At 45.4% G+C, this 15,035-nt stretch overlaps 1 long non-coding RNA gene across 1 annotated transcript; it reads left to right on the top strand.

Moving 5' to 3' along the window:
- Positions 1-319: 319 nt before the first annotated feature.
- On the top strand, positions 320-9,581 carry LOC142761241 (uncharacterized). Its single transcript, XR_012883572.1, has 4 exons — positions 320-373; positions 572-627; positions 9,298-9,399; positions 9,496-9,581. It is a non-coding gene; the product is annotated as an uncharacterized LOC142761241 (long non-coding RNA).
- Positions 9,582-15,035: the final 5,454 nt, after the last annotated feature.

Below are 15,035 nucleotides of genomic sequence, written 5' to 3'. Positions count from 1 at the left end.
TATATATATATATATATATATATATATATATATATATATAAAATACAGTATTTAAAACTAAGACTGTATAAACAGTTAATATACATTTAGAAAACTTATAATTATAAAGACCAAACTTTACGTATCATCATATAGGGTCAGTGTTGTTTAAAAACGCAGATATCCAGTGATTTCAGCTTGTGCTATCAGTAATAGAATGAGAGCACCAAAATGAAGACTGGGATTGCAGAAGTTAGTAGAGCTGGGTGTAGTAGGCGGAGCAAGTGCACTGCTGCATGCACATTGCATGCTGGGACTAGAGCAGTGCATGCAGGGAGGAGAAACACAGGAAGAGAAGAGGAATGAACTTACTGAGCAAAACAAACCTCTCCAGGTAAACAATAGGGAGTAATGTTACTAAAACCATTTATTATCAAGAAAAAGCTAGACAGAGTGCACTAATATCTTAATAGAGGAACATTGCATTGATTTAAAAAATAAAAAAAAGTATTGGAAAACCCCTTTAAGTCACTATACCTGCAAGAACTGTATGTGCTGTCTAAAGTAGGGCTTCTCAACCTTTTTCTACTAGGGCCTCAACAGTTTGAACAGGGGGATGCCTGGCATCACCAGTGTTTGATATGCATGGTAAGATAAAAAAAAATATCTAAATGTATCTTTAATTTTTCTTCTAAATTCAGTATTACATGAAAAAAAGACCCAAACTATTCAATTATGTTTTTAAACTGTCAGGATTTGAACTCAGAGACTCCTGTGCCCCAGCAGTAGCTCTTTTCACTGAACTATTGGTGATGCTGGACAGCTGCCTTGTTGAATGTATTGCTTATGTCATTTAGAGCCTTGACTGTTGAGATTCCTCGCCTTATTTGCTTCATTACCCCCCCCCCCCCTTTGGACTTCCTTAAGAAGTCTGGTATCTGCACATCCTCTTTCCCAGATTAGTGTGCTTCCTGCCTTTAGTCTAACTCATTGTTGCTCCACTGTCATCCTCTGAGACACTGCTGAAATGACCTGTGTACCAATCTTTAAGGCCCCATGCACAGGACCGTAGAATATGTCCGCAATTACAGACCAATTCACTTCTATTGACCACGGACACTTTCCCGTATATTTGCGGGAAGGTGTCCGGGCCGTGGAAAGCCTCCGCAAAAGACATGGCATGTCTTATCTTTTGCTTTTTACGGTCGGTGCTCGCATACTTTGTGCAATGCGGACTGAGATTACGAGCATGAGGCCTTGCTAATGTTGCTGATACCCGTGTACCAAACCCTGTCTGAAGCCTCACAGATTGATGCCAATGTATACATTCAGCATAGAATAACATGTTATAAATTTCCATCTAGCCATCCATGTTGCTCAGTAGTTCAGTACAGTCACATGAAATAAAGTAAGACTCTCTTTACAGTTAAATATACGCAACACCAAAAACAATAGGCTTAAATTGTATCGACATTTCTGAACTGACAACTGTGACTTCTATTCCAAACGTTCCATAGAAATTTCATTGCATCACTGCTTCTCGTCAATCAAAAGCCACTGGAAGATTTCAAAGTGATTATTGTTATTAGTCAGATGCAGGGCTAGAAACATATAAGAATAATTAAATGACAACATTTAAAATATACACAACTTCTAAAGAATAATATATTTACATTCCATTGTGATATGCGACTATAATGAAATATACAATGTGAGGATTGATCAAACTAGCGAATTGTGAAAGTGATCTGGTTACATTATGTCTCTTAAAGGAGCAATGTGAAAATTGGAAGGATTTCCAGAGTTCTTTTCTGCCACGACTACTATATGGATGTACAAGTGTAAATAAACAGAGAGGCCAAATTTTAACATGACTTATTAAAAAGTTCAGTTAATTTAATGGTACTTTGAATGTGTGCCAGTTTTTTTCTGTATATAATCTCATAAGAATTTGAATAAACTTTAGTAAAATTTGGATCAACCAAAAATATTTTGGGATCACAAATAGCGAAAAATAGTCATATGAGTTACATTTTTAAAGAAGATCAGTTTCCATATTGCAAAAGAGTTGATGTTTTATTAATAATGACAGCAGTTTATCAACAATTCCGCATTAAACCACTGTGATACCCTCACAAATATCACAAATCATCGACTGCATTTCTGTGTTCCAGTGGGTTTCAGAGCATGCACTACATACAGCAGAGGCGTAGCTGGGTTCTCCAGCACCCGAGGCAAAGATTCAGTTTGGCGCCCCCCCCCACCTCCAAACAACTTTCCCGACTTTTTCTTCTCCCTCGCCATGTTTGCTTTCTCTACCAATCAATGAGATGTCAAAAAAATTCTATGTAACTCGAGCATAAAACCATTTGTACATTTTACAAGCGATACAGTTATAAAAAGTAGTTAACATAACAATAAATAAAAAGAAAATAAATAAAGGCTAATCAGACTATATGGGGACATAATGAACAGCCCCCTGTAGATAGTGCCACACAGCCCCCCTGTAGATAGTGGCAGACACCTCCGCTTGTAGACAGCGCCACACCTCCTGTTGTAGATAGTGCCACAAAGTACCCCTGTAGATAGTGCCACACTCCCCCCCTTGTAGGTAGTGCCACACACGCCCCCTTGTAGGTAGTGCCACACACACCCCTTTAGAGGTACTGCCAGTCCCCTTGTAGATAGTGCCACACAGCCCCCCTTGTAGATATTGCCACCCTCCCCACTTGTAGATAGTGCCACACAGCCCCCCTTGTAGATATTGCCACCCTCCCCCCTTGTAGATAGTGCCACATAAGCACAGACCTGTAGATAGTGCCACACACACCCTCCTGTAGATAGCACTACACCCCTGCCAGAAAATCTGCACCAAATCGTGCTGTGAAAACCAGTGGAGATAAAAAATAAAAAAAGTCTATAATCGCCTCCCTGGTGCTCCTGTGGCAGCATGTCCCTGGTCCTCTGGATGGTCTCTGTACAGCTGGCATCCTGTGATTGGTTGCAGCGGTCAAATGTGATGAAACATCATTGCAGGATCCCAGCTGTACAGAGACCATCAGGAGGACCAGGGATGTGTTGCCACAAGAGCGCCACGGGAGGGGAGTATAGTCTTTTTATTTAAACTTTGAAAAAATACTGGGATATTTTTGGGGGAATGGACATTTGTTGCAGATTTAGACAGATAGATAGATAGATAGATAGATAGATAGGATACAGACAGACACATATAGACAAACAGAACACACATACACACACACACACACACACACACACTTACCTTCCGTTTGTGGGTAGCTGGACTCTTCACATGCAGACAGTCTGATCAAGAACTTGGAGCCTCTTCATAGGTCAGCAGTGATTGTTGACTGGAGTTCAGTAGTCAGGTGGAGGAGGGTAGAGAGCCTGCGGATACAGTGCTGCCCCGAGAGGATCTCGGGAAGAGTGCACACCAGGCTCTGTTATCTTCTAGCCGTTATCAGTGCTTCAGCCGATGTGACAGGAGTAGAGCCTGATGTGTACTTACATGAGCTGCTCTCTGCCTGTACTGTCTCTGCAGATTTCCTCCCTCCTGCTCGTCCCTGACTTCTGACAGCTAATGATAGAACAGCTGGAGCAGAGAAGGGACATGCAGGGTGGAGAAACAAGTCCTGCGTGATGCAGCAAGAGAGGTTTCCAGCACACTGGTCCAATGTTTACAGACCAGTAGCTCATCCTGCCTCATGGTAGGTGCGGCCCTGTGCACCCGGCCTGGCGCCCCCCCCAGGGGCGTAGCTAGGGGGGGGCAAGCGGGGCATGTGCCCTGGGCGCAGTTCAGAGGGGGGCGCCAGCGCCCCCTCCTCCTGCACTATAATTGTACCTGTGTCGCAAGGACACAGGTACAATTAGAAGCAATGAATGACTGGGCACGTTCCGTGCCCGGCCATTCAGCGCCTTTCCACGAATGAAGCGACTGGTACCTTTTGTACCAGTGACGCTTCCGTCGATGAAAGACGCTGACTGACTGACAGGGAAAGTAATCCTGCCCAGCAAATCAGCGCCTTTCATAGACGCTGTGTTCAACCCCCTGGAGACCTGCGCAGAAGAGAGCAGGTCTCCATGGCTGCCGGACGGCGTGGGAGCGGGAATAAGGTGAGTTTGAAATGTTTTTTTTTTTTTTTTTTAAATTGTAATAGAAGTGTGTGGCCATATCTGCGGGGGGGACTTTGTCTACACGGGGGACTTTATCTACGGGGGGTGTCTATCTACAGGGGACTATATCTACAGGGCTGGGCTATATACAGGGGGACTATATCTGCTGGGCTATATACAGGGGGACTATATCTACAGGGGGGCTATATACAGGGGGACTATATCTGCTGGGCTATATACAGGGGGACTATATCTACAGGGGGGCTATATACAGGGGGACTATATCTACAGGGCTGGACTATATACAGGGGGACTATATCTGCTGGGCTATATACAGGGGGACTATATCTACAGGGGGACTATATCTACAGGGGGGCTATATACAGGGGGACTATATCTACAGGGGGGCTATATACTGGAGTGGGCTGTCTATAGAGCACCATATACAGGGGTGGGCTATATAGTATATAGCCCCCTGTAGATATAGCCCACCCCTGTATATGGTGCTCCATAGATAGCCCACCCCAGTATATAGCCCCCCCTGTAGATATAGTCGCCCTGTATATAGCCCAGCCCTATAGATATAGCCCAGCCCTTTAGATATAGCCCAGCCCTGTAGATATATTCCCCCTGTATATAGCCCACCCCTGTGTATAGCCCCCCTCTGTAGATATAGCCCCCCTGTGTATAGCCCACCCCTGTATATATAGCCCCACTGTGTGTATCCCAGCCCTGTAGATATAGCCCAGCCCTGTAGATATGGTCCCCCTGTAGATATGGTCCCCCTGTAGATATGGTCCCCCTGTAGATATGGTCCCCCTGTAGATATGGTCCCCCTGTAGATATGGTCCCCTGTAAATAGCCCACCCCTGTATATAGTCCCCCTGTAGATATAGTCCCCTTGTAGATATAGCCCACCCCTGTATATAGTCCCCCTGTAGATATAGCCCACCCCTGTATATAGTATCCCACAAATAGCTCCCCCCTATAGTGCTCCACAGAAAGCCCACCCCTGTATATAGCCCCCTTGTACATATAGTCCACCCCTGTATATAGTGCTCCACAGATAGCCCACCCTTGTATATAGTATATACAGGGGTGGGCTATCTGTGGAGCACTATATACATGGGTGGACTATCTAGTGGAGCACTATATACAGGGGTGGACTATATGTACAAGGGGGGGCTATATACAGGGGTGGACTATCTGTGAAACACTATATACAGGGGTGGGCTATCTGTAGAGCACTATAGGGGGAGTTATTTGTGGGACACTATATACAGGGGTTTGCTATATGGGGGCACTATCTACAGGGGGCTCTATGGCAGGCACTATCTACAGGGGGCACAGTGTGTGTGTGGGACACGGTGTATGGTGCTATTATAACTAGAGGTGCAGTGTTTGGCGCTATTATATTTAGGGGTGTAGTGTGTGGTATAATGATAAATTTATATTTATTTATAGGTGCAGAAATGTTGGAAAAGTGAGAAGCTGAAGACATGTGAGCGGCAAACTGCAGAAATGGACTGTGACCGGGAGAAGTCGTCATAGAGGTCTGGACCAAATGGAGAAAAAGAACTAGAATCTGAGACGTCACCGGTGAGTCACTTAATGTAAATGTTCACTCTGCCTCTAATCAGCACTGTAGTCACTGTAGGATCTGCAGCGAGATGATGGGTGGTTTGATTATGATAGGATTTTTTTTTTGTGAAACGGCATCTCCCAGCATATCCTTACCATTGTTCGGGCTATGCTGGGAGCTGTAGTTTTACGCCGTACAAACCTATACGGCAGGGGTTGCACTAAATTGAGCTGTATTTGTTCTGGGGCTGTATATATGTATTGAGCTTGGTTCTGGTGTTGTGTATAGAACTGTATTGCTTGTGAAATTTACAAATAATTTTATGCTCGCGTTACATAAAAAGAAATGACACGTCGATTGGTAGAGAAAACAAACACAGCGAGGGGGAAGGAGATGTCGGGAAAGAGGTTGGGGGGGGCGCCAAACTGAATCTTTGCCCCGGGTGCTGGAGAACCTAGCTACGCCTCTGGCCCCCCCTACCTTCTGTCTTAGTTACGCCCGGGGCACATGCCCCGCCTGCCCCCCCTAGCTACGCCCCTGACATATAGTATAGTACAATAAATACATGTCCCCATGTAGTCAAGGGAGCCGAGAAAGAAAAGATAAAGGCACATCTCTAGAGCCAGCTTATTTTGGTGTTAAGAATTTAGCTAAGGTTCTAAGACTATTCTTCCAGAAGAGCATCATCTAAGGCTATGTTCACCCCTTGTTTACCTCTATGTACAGGGCATATATTAAGAAATGTTGCCAGTGATAACGTTGAACATGGCCATAAGTTATACTGCGCCTAATATATGCCAAAAGAGTCAAAATTTGACGCATGATCTAAATATATACAAATGATAGAAGTCATGATGTACCTACCAGGTTGGCTTAGTGCAACTTATCCACTTAATACCAAGAAAAAGTTGGCAGAATTCACAAGTATTCAAAGTCATAGTGTCATTTTTGTTACGGCCATGGTCATGGACCGTGACCTTAACTTACCTGCCACCCACAGATCCTCCTCATCCTGTCTGCGTCTTCCTCCCCAGAGATGTCGGCACATGCGCCCGCTCTGTCCCGTAGTGATCACTAGAGGGCGTGCGCTGGTTCCTGGCCTTAAAGAGCCAGCACGCACATGTGTAAATAATTAATTATTCCCTGATCACCCTGAACTATAAAAAGTGCCTTGCCCTTCTGATCCTTGCCTGACCATTGTTAGTTTATCCCATGTTAGTCTTTGCAAATGGTCCCTTAGTGTTATCCTGTTCCCGTTGTTTCCCGTGCCCTGCTACCTGTATCCTGTGCTGTGTCCTTGTTCCTGAGCCTGTTAGTGTTTGAGTCGTGTCCTACTGCACCTGCTGTCATCTGCCAGATCCTGTGTCATGTGCCACGTTTGGCGTAACCTGCTGCACCCACCTCCATTCATGCTAAAGCCTCGGCTACTGTCTGGACTTTTTCAGGTAGCCTTGCGCTAAGAACTGGTATAAATTCTTGCATAGACTGCATAGACTGTGACTTGACCAGCTGCCTCTCCACACACCTAGTGGGTCGACATACACTGTGACCGTGACAGTACACTCAGACCATGGAACCCGCTGGCCAGCCCAAGACCGCAATTCAAAAGATACAGACGGAGATGCATGACCTACGAACATGTCAGGATCAACTCCTTGAGGCTGCATATTCCATCATGGCCCATCTGTCCCGTAGTGCTCACTAGAGGACGCGCACGCGCTGGTTCCCGACCTCCACTACGGCGGAGCGGCCTAGTGGGTCCGCATACCCTGTGACTGTAACAATTTTACTTATCAAGTTTTGGTTACAATCAGGCTTTTGGAATATGTTCGGGCAGTATGCCTTTGTATACCTTTTATTTGTAATTTTTTTTTACTGCATTAAAAGGAACAATCAGCTACGCTTCTTAATATGAGGGGATCCCGGAAAAAGATATGTTTAGTATAATTTTTTTTTACAATGCAATTTAAAGTTGAATCTATACAACTGTATGGCCTTACATATGGTGTAAACATAAACATCATGTTCAAACAAAGGGAAAAACGAGAAGTAAATCGAGCCAAATATCCATAAATAAAAGTCCCAAAACACACTGTGTACTAGTCCCTAGATATCAGTGAAAATTCACCTCAACAGCGTTTCACCAATAGGCACACTTACTATTATGCAACCACATTTGTCACACAGAAGTGAATAAAGGCTAAAATAGAGAGCCATATTTCAGACTTCTTATATTAATTAAAGCGAAATGCCAATGAGGTCAATTACTGATTCACTCATCTCTACTCTCCACCTACAGCTCCAATGTACTGTATTCTGATATTATACAGCTATGTAATGTATTTACCATCATTAGTTTTACTACAATTTATGTTTAAAAAATATAAACCACAGCATAAAAACAATATATTGTGCTTGATGGTCTTTTTTATCCATGCTGTTACTGTGATTATGTATCAATCCACTTAGCACTTCAAGCTTCCAGTTGTCAAGAATTGCTATTTTTGTGCATTAGTTCTGCTTAGAGTTAAACATTTTTACTCCACAACATTACATTTGTGAATCCATACTTGGCCTAAACATCCCTCCCCCTTCATTATAAAGGTCCATAGCTTAACTCTTAAGATTTTTGGAAGTTTCTTGGTCTCAGAAGATCTAGGGAAGGAAATGTTTATTATGTGTAAGTAAGAGCCAGGATTTACTGTCCACATAACCCAATTTTTAAAAACCAACTTTACGCAAAAGTTGAGGCTTTTTACATTGTTAAATTTTTGTTAGGGTTCCCTTAGGACTATTCAAAAAATTGAAAAGCTGCTTTCAAATTGGATGGAGTGCCTATTGCTTGACCCATGAAATGCGGTAAAATGGGGATGCTTTTCTCATTTTATTTATAGCTACTAATGTCAGTCCAAACACAGTTGAATTATCGGTGCAATTACCATTCAGCTGGGGTACATCTCAAAACGTAAACAGCATTTTGGAAGCTGTCACAAATTATTTTAGGTGTCCCCTAATCCAATCAATGAAATATAAGGCCCACCAGGAAGGCTCACAGCTACTTAAACTGGATAAATGCCAAGGAAAGGAACGAGATCTTTACATTATTTTATCTGGCTGCTTGCAAGCAAGATTTCCTATCCGGAGTCAGCATGAACTGACATTCTCCACATAAGTGATTTTGTAAGCATTGTTAGTTTGTTTGGTAGAAAGCTGAAATTCTTTCCATCTCGTTTTATTCTGCACTCTTAACTGAAACTTTACTTAAAGACCGAGTAGACTACAAGTAAATTCCATCTTTTGCGATTCAAAACGACTGGTGCCAGTTTCCAGGCATCAATGCAAGTGGATGAGCACAAAACCTCAGGAAAGTTATGGAAACGACAGTTACACTTACACTATGAAACACCAAATAATATGATGATTTATATGTTGTGTGATGTTCAGTATAATTTGTAACAATAGGAATATATTATCCCTACAAATTTTGTATATACAACTACAGTAAAAATGTTTTGTTAAAGTCATCTGTCTCATGTATTATTAGTGGCCGATACAATATGAAGACTTGCACTGTAAATGTGTTTTAATCTATCTTTGTTCCATAGGGTAGGTGCTGCTGTTTTTGATGTCTAAAAATATGGCATGAACATATGACCTAAATCCTGGTGTATCAGAAATGAAGTATAGGGCTAAGGAAAGGGTAAGAGGTAGGCTAAACTATATCTAATAAGTCAAAATCTGGTCACCCATAATGAAGTCAAGCCTATTCTATGTTATCTTAGATGCACTTTTGATTTAAATAGATGCGGATGATCCTCTCAACACACAGCTCCCTTCCTATTAACTCATCAGCTCCTAAAAGACCAACTTAAAGGAAGGGTGTCGCGATTTTTTTTTTTATATATCAATTTGCTTTTAGTGTTTTATTAAAAAATGTTTTATTTATTTGTGTGTTTGTGTTTTACTTTTTTTTATTTTTGCACTTTTTCTTGTCTATGGGGGCTGCCATTTTTTTTTCATCTCTGTATGTGTCGATTAACGACACATACAGACATGGAATACGGCACATACAGCCAGATAAAGAATGCGAACGGGAGCCGTTCCATCCACTATAGCGTACGCCGTCTGTGTGGGAACGGCGCATGCGCCGCTCCCACACAGTCCAAATGGAAGGTCTTCGGCCGAGCGACATCCGGCGCCATTTTCTTGTGGACTGGAAGCCGCGGCCCGACAGTAAGATTACTATTCCGGTCTTGTGTTCTAATGCAAGCACTTGGAGCAGATGGAGCGGACGGACCGGAGGGAGCGGCGGCGGCAGGAGCAGGTAAGTTATTTCTGTGTATGTACGTGTTTTAGTGTGTGATTACTACTGTATGTAAACCTACTACACTGTGTGTTAGCTCAAAAAATGGCGACACACAGTGTAGGAGGTTTGACCGTTCAATCCCCTCCTTTCTCCTGGCACTAGCCAGGATAAGGGAGGGGGGATTCTGTGAGCTCACTAGAGCGAGTGTGTTTTCTCAAATTTTGCAGCATAAAGCAATGTGGTTTGGGAATTGCTCCATGTAGTGACCAGCACTGGGAAATGTTATAAATTAGAATCTAATTTATAATATTTCCTGACTCGTGAAAAAATTAAAGAAATTAGAACAATGTTTAATCATTTATACACTAACTGTTTAACTAAAAAAAATAAACATTTTCTAGCGACACATTACCTTTAAAAGAGTTGCCAGACAATCTCTTTAGGGCGTGTTCACACATAGCGGATTTGCTGCAGATTTTATGTCCAAATTAGTTGATAGATAAACCTATAGCGGAATACAGTAGCAGCAAAGTAGATGAGATTTAAATAAATCAAATTTACATGCTGCAAATGTTTTTTGTTTTTTTTTGCAAAACACTTTATTAAAGTTTCTTCAGTTAAAGGAACAAACAAGTAAAGGGGCACAAGTAAAGAAAATAAAAACATAAATATCATGAACAATAAAGTTTTCAGTTTACAGTCTCTATTGTACATCACACGCAAGATACAGCATTGCAGAAGCATCAAAGAGCAAAAGAACAAGACAATACAGTCCCAGTGAATTGAAGCGTTCTTCAAGCCGCTTCGCCCAGCATCACCCTGAATTAAAATCCAACATGCTCTCCTACTCCGCATGAATCAAATCAGATTAGTCCCTGATTTTTTTGCCTCTCCATAGTGCCTCTGAGATTTTCCCTGGTATACCACTAAGTGTATTGATAGGCAGGGCCGACGTTAGGGGGGGAAAACTGGGCAATTGCCTAGAGCCCCATCCTCTTAGGGTCCCCTGCCCACTATAGCAGCCATAGCGGCTGCTGTGGGGCCCGCAGCATGAGGGGGCCTGTGCCGCCCTGACACTATATACAAGGGGGGCTGTGTGTCACTATATACAAGAGGAGGGGGAGCTGTGTGGCACTATATACAAGGGGCAGTGGCGTAACTACCGCTATAGCAGCCGTAGCGGCTGCTACAGGGCCCGCAGCATGAGGGGGTCCGTATCGCCCGCCGGCATGGGCCCCCACCATGGCCGGAGGCTCCGCTAGCAGCCGCTATGGCTGCTACAGCGGGACGCCACTGAACACTATGGCAGAGCAGGGAGGTATCTCCCCGCTCTGCCATTAAACAAAAGACATGTATCCCCTATCCACAGGAGAGGGGATACATGTGTGATCGCTGGCATTGATAGGGAGAACGGGGGACTGAAATTCCCCTGAAGTTCTCCATCACAAACCTCAGACTTCCGGGGTCTGTGTCGGCAGCTCCGTAGAAATGAATGGAGCGCCGGTCGCGCTTGTGCGCATGCGTGACTAGCGCTCCTTTCATTTTTATTGAGCTGCGCAGACGCCGGAAGTCAGAGGTTAGTCATGGAGAACATCGGGGGACTTTCGGACCCTCGTTCTCCCTATCGCTGCCAGCGATCACACATGTATCCCCTGTCCTGTGGATAGGGGATACATGTCTTTTGTCTTTTCCCACTGTAGGTCGCATTTTTTTGGGGGGTTGGGGACGCTGTATGGCGTTCCCTACAGGGGTGGCTGTATAGTGTTCCCTACAGGGGGGGGGCTGTATGGCGTTCCCTACAGGGGGGGCTGTATGGCGTTCCCTACAGGGGGGCTGTAAGGCGTTCCCTACAGGGGGGGCTGTAAGGCGTTCCCTACAGGGGGGGCTGTAAGGCGTTCCCTACAGGGGGGGCTGTAAGGCGTTCCCTACAGTGGGGGCTGTATGGCGTTCCCTACAGGGGGCTGTATGGCGTTCCCTACAGGGGGGGCTGTATGGCGTTCCCTACAGGGGGGCTGTATGGCGTTCCCTACGGGGGGGCAGTATGGGGTTCCCTACAGGGGGGCTGTATGGCGTTCCCTACAGGGGGGCTGTATGGCGTTCCCTACAGACCCCCCCTGTAGGGAACGCCATACAGACCCCCTGTAGATAACGCCATGCAGTCCACCCTGTAGATAACGCCATACAGCCCCTTCTGTAGATAGCGCCATAGAGCCCCACCTGTAGAGAACGCCATACAGCCCCCTCTGTAGATAGCGCCATACAGCCCCCTCTGTAGATAACGCCATACAGCCCCCTCTGTAGATAACGCCATACAGCCCCCTCTGTAGATAGTGCCATACAGCCCCCTCTGTAGATAGCGCCATACAGCCCCCCTGTAGATAACGCCATAGAGCCCCCTTTGTAGATAACGCCATACAGCCCCCTCTGTAGATATCTACAAAGGGGGCTCTATGGCGTTATCTACAGGGGGGCTGTATGGCGCTATCTACGGGGGGGCTGTATGGCGCTATCTACAGAGGGGGCTGTATGGCGCTATCTACAGGGGGCTGTATGGCGCTATCTACAGAGGGGGCTGTATGGCGTTATCTACAGGGGGGGCTGTAAAAAAAGGCACTATCTACAAGGGGGCGGTTGTGTGACACCCAGGGGAGGGGGGCCCAGGTCAAAAGTTTGCTATGGGGCCCAGTCTTTCCTAGTTACACGACTCCAACACTGGTAGGCACAGGAACAAGAACAGTACGGGATACAGGAAAAGGTAACAGGGCACAGGTAACAACTGGAACGGGAAACACTAAGGGACCATTTGCAAGACAGACTGGGATAAACTAACAACGCTTAGGCAAGGATCAGAAGGGCTGGGGCCTTCTTATAGACCAGGAAATCATGGGCCGTTGATGATGATGATGATTTTTCTGATGTGCGCGCACGCTACGGGACACAGCAGAATGGAGCGGAAGTGAGCGCTGGCGTCTCCTAAGAAGGAGATGGGGACCAGCGCTCACGGATCCATGGCTGCGGGCGTCGGGTGAGTAAACCCGACGGCCCATGGCCATGGACGCTACAGTATTCCTCCTCTTACGCCCCCTCTTCTTGGGGCCAGAGCAAAAGAGGAATTTTTTAATAAGAGCAGGAGCACTGAGGTTCTCTTCTGGCTCCAAGGACCTCTCCTCAAGACCAAACCCTCTCCAGTCCACCAAATAGAAAGTCCTTCCTCCTACCCATTTGCAGTTCAGGATCTCCCTCACCTCAAATAAATCAGAAGAACCGCTAGGAGCAACTGTGGAACTAGAAGTCTTGCTGTAGCGGTTCAGGACCACGGATTTCAGGAGGGACACATGAAAGGAGTTTGGGGATTGTGAGGGTAGGAGGCAGCCGCAGCTTATAGGAGACAGGGTTTATCTGTTGCAAAATCTCGAAAGGACAAAGGAACCTGGGAGCAAACTTGTATGAGGGAACCTTCAAACGAATGTTCCGAGAGGACAGCCAGACTTTAGTACCCGTAAGATACTCTTCTCTTTGTATCTGCCTTTTGCTTCATGCGATCGACTGCCAGCAAAATAGAGGACCGGGTCTGTTGCCAGATTTGCAGAAAGTCCCCATATGCAGAGTCAGCAGTGGGTACCTGATCAGAAGTCAACACTGGAAGAGGAACTCTAGGAAGTTGACTGTACACAATGTGAAATGGAGTGGAAGTGGCGGACTCACTTGTGTGGTTGTTGTATGAGAACTCGGCCCATGGAAGAAGCTGTACCCAGTTATCGTGCTGTGAAGAGATGAAGTGGCAGAGATAATTCTCCATGTTCTGGTTGATCCTCTCAACTTGCCCATTGATCCTCTCAACTTGCCCGTTGAACCGTCTCAAACGATCTGGAAAGGGCATCGGCCCTCACATTCTTGTCAGCGGGACGGTAGTGGAGCAGAAATTGGAAACGGGTGGAGAACAGCAACCACCTGGCCTGACGAGGATTTAGTAGTTGAGCGGACTGAAGGTAGGTAAGGTTTTTGTGGTCGGAGTAGATCAAGATGGGATGAGCTGCGCCCTCTAGAAGATGTCTCCACTCCTCCAGAGCCAATTTGATGGCCAGTAGCTCCCGATCTCCAATAGAGTAATTGTGCTCAGCAGAAGAAAAAAGTCTTGAGTAGTAGCCACATACTACTGCCTTTTCTTTGGGGCTCCTCTGGAAAAGAAGTGCACCTGCACCAACAGAGGAAGCGTCCACCTCCAATGAGAACTGCTGAGATACGTCAGGATGATGGAGGATCGAAGCTGAAGTGAAGGCTTTCTTGAGGCTAATGAATGCGGACTCTGGCTCTGGAGTCCATACCTTGGCATTCACACCCTTCTTGGGAAGGGTAGAGATGGGAGCCGTCAGAGATGAAAATTTGGAATAAACTGCCAGTAGAAATTGGCGAATCCCAGGAACCGTTGTATGGCCCTTAGGCCTTGAGGACGTGGCCATTCCAGGACAGACTTTAGTTTCTCAGGATCCATCTTAAGACACTGATCATAGATAATGTAGCCCAGGAAGGGCAAAGACTTATTTTCAAAGACGCACTTCTCCAACTTGGCATATAAGCGATTCTCTTTTAGTCGCAGAAGAACTTGACGGACATGCTTCTGGTGGGTCATCAGATCTGGGGAGAAAATCAAAATATCATCGCGATAAACTACAACACACATATAGAGGAGATCTCGAAAATATCATTGACGAATTCTTGAAATACTGCGGGAGCGTTACACAGTCCGAAGGGCATCACCAGGTATTCGTAGTGCCCATCGTGGGTGTTAAATGCTGTCTTTTATTCGTCAGCCCGGCAAATCCGGATTAGGTTATAAGCCCCCCGTAGATCTAACTTAGAAATTTTTTGGGCTCCTCGTATGCGATCAAACAGCTCGGATATAAGGGTATGTGGACCCACTAGGCCGCTCCGCCGTAGCGGAGAGGCAGCTGACCAGGTCACAGTCTATATGAAAATCAATAGTAGATAGTAACGCTTGGGTACCTGAACTAGTCCAGACGGTGGCTGTGGCTTCAG

The sequence above is a fragment of the Rhinoderma darwinii genome, chromosome 4, assembly GCF_050947455.1.
Source record: "Rhinoderma darwinii isolate aRhiDar2 chromosome 4, aRhiDar2.hap1, whole genome shotgun sequence".
Lineage (NCBI taxonomy): Eukaryota > Metazoa > Chordata > Amphibia > Anura > Rhinodermatidae > Rhinoderma > Rhinoderma darwinii.
The sequence above is the reverse complement of the archived record's forward strand: the minus strand, read 5'-3'. Positions and strand labels throughout refer to the sequence as shown.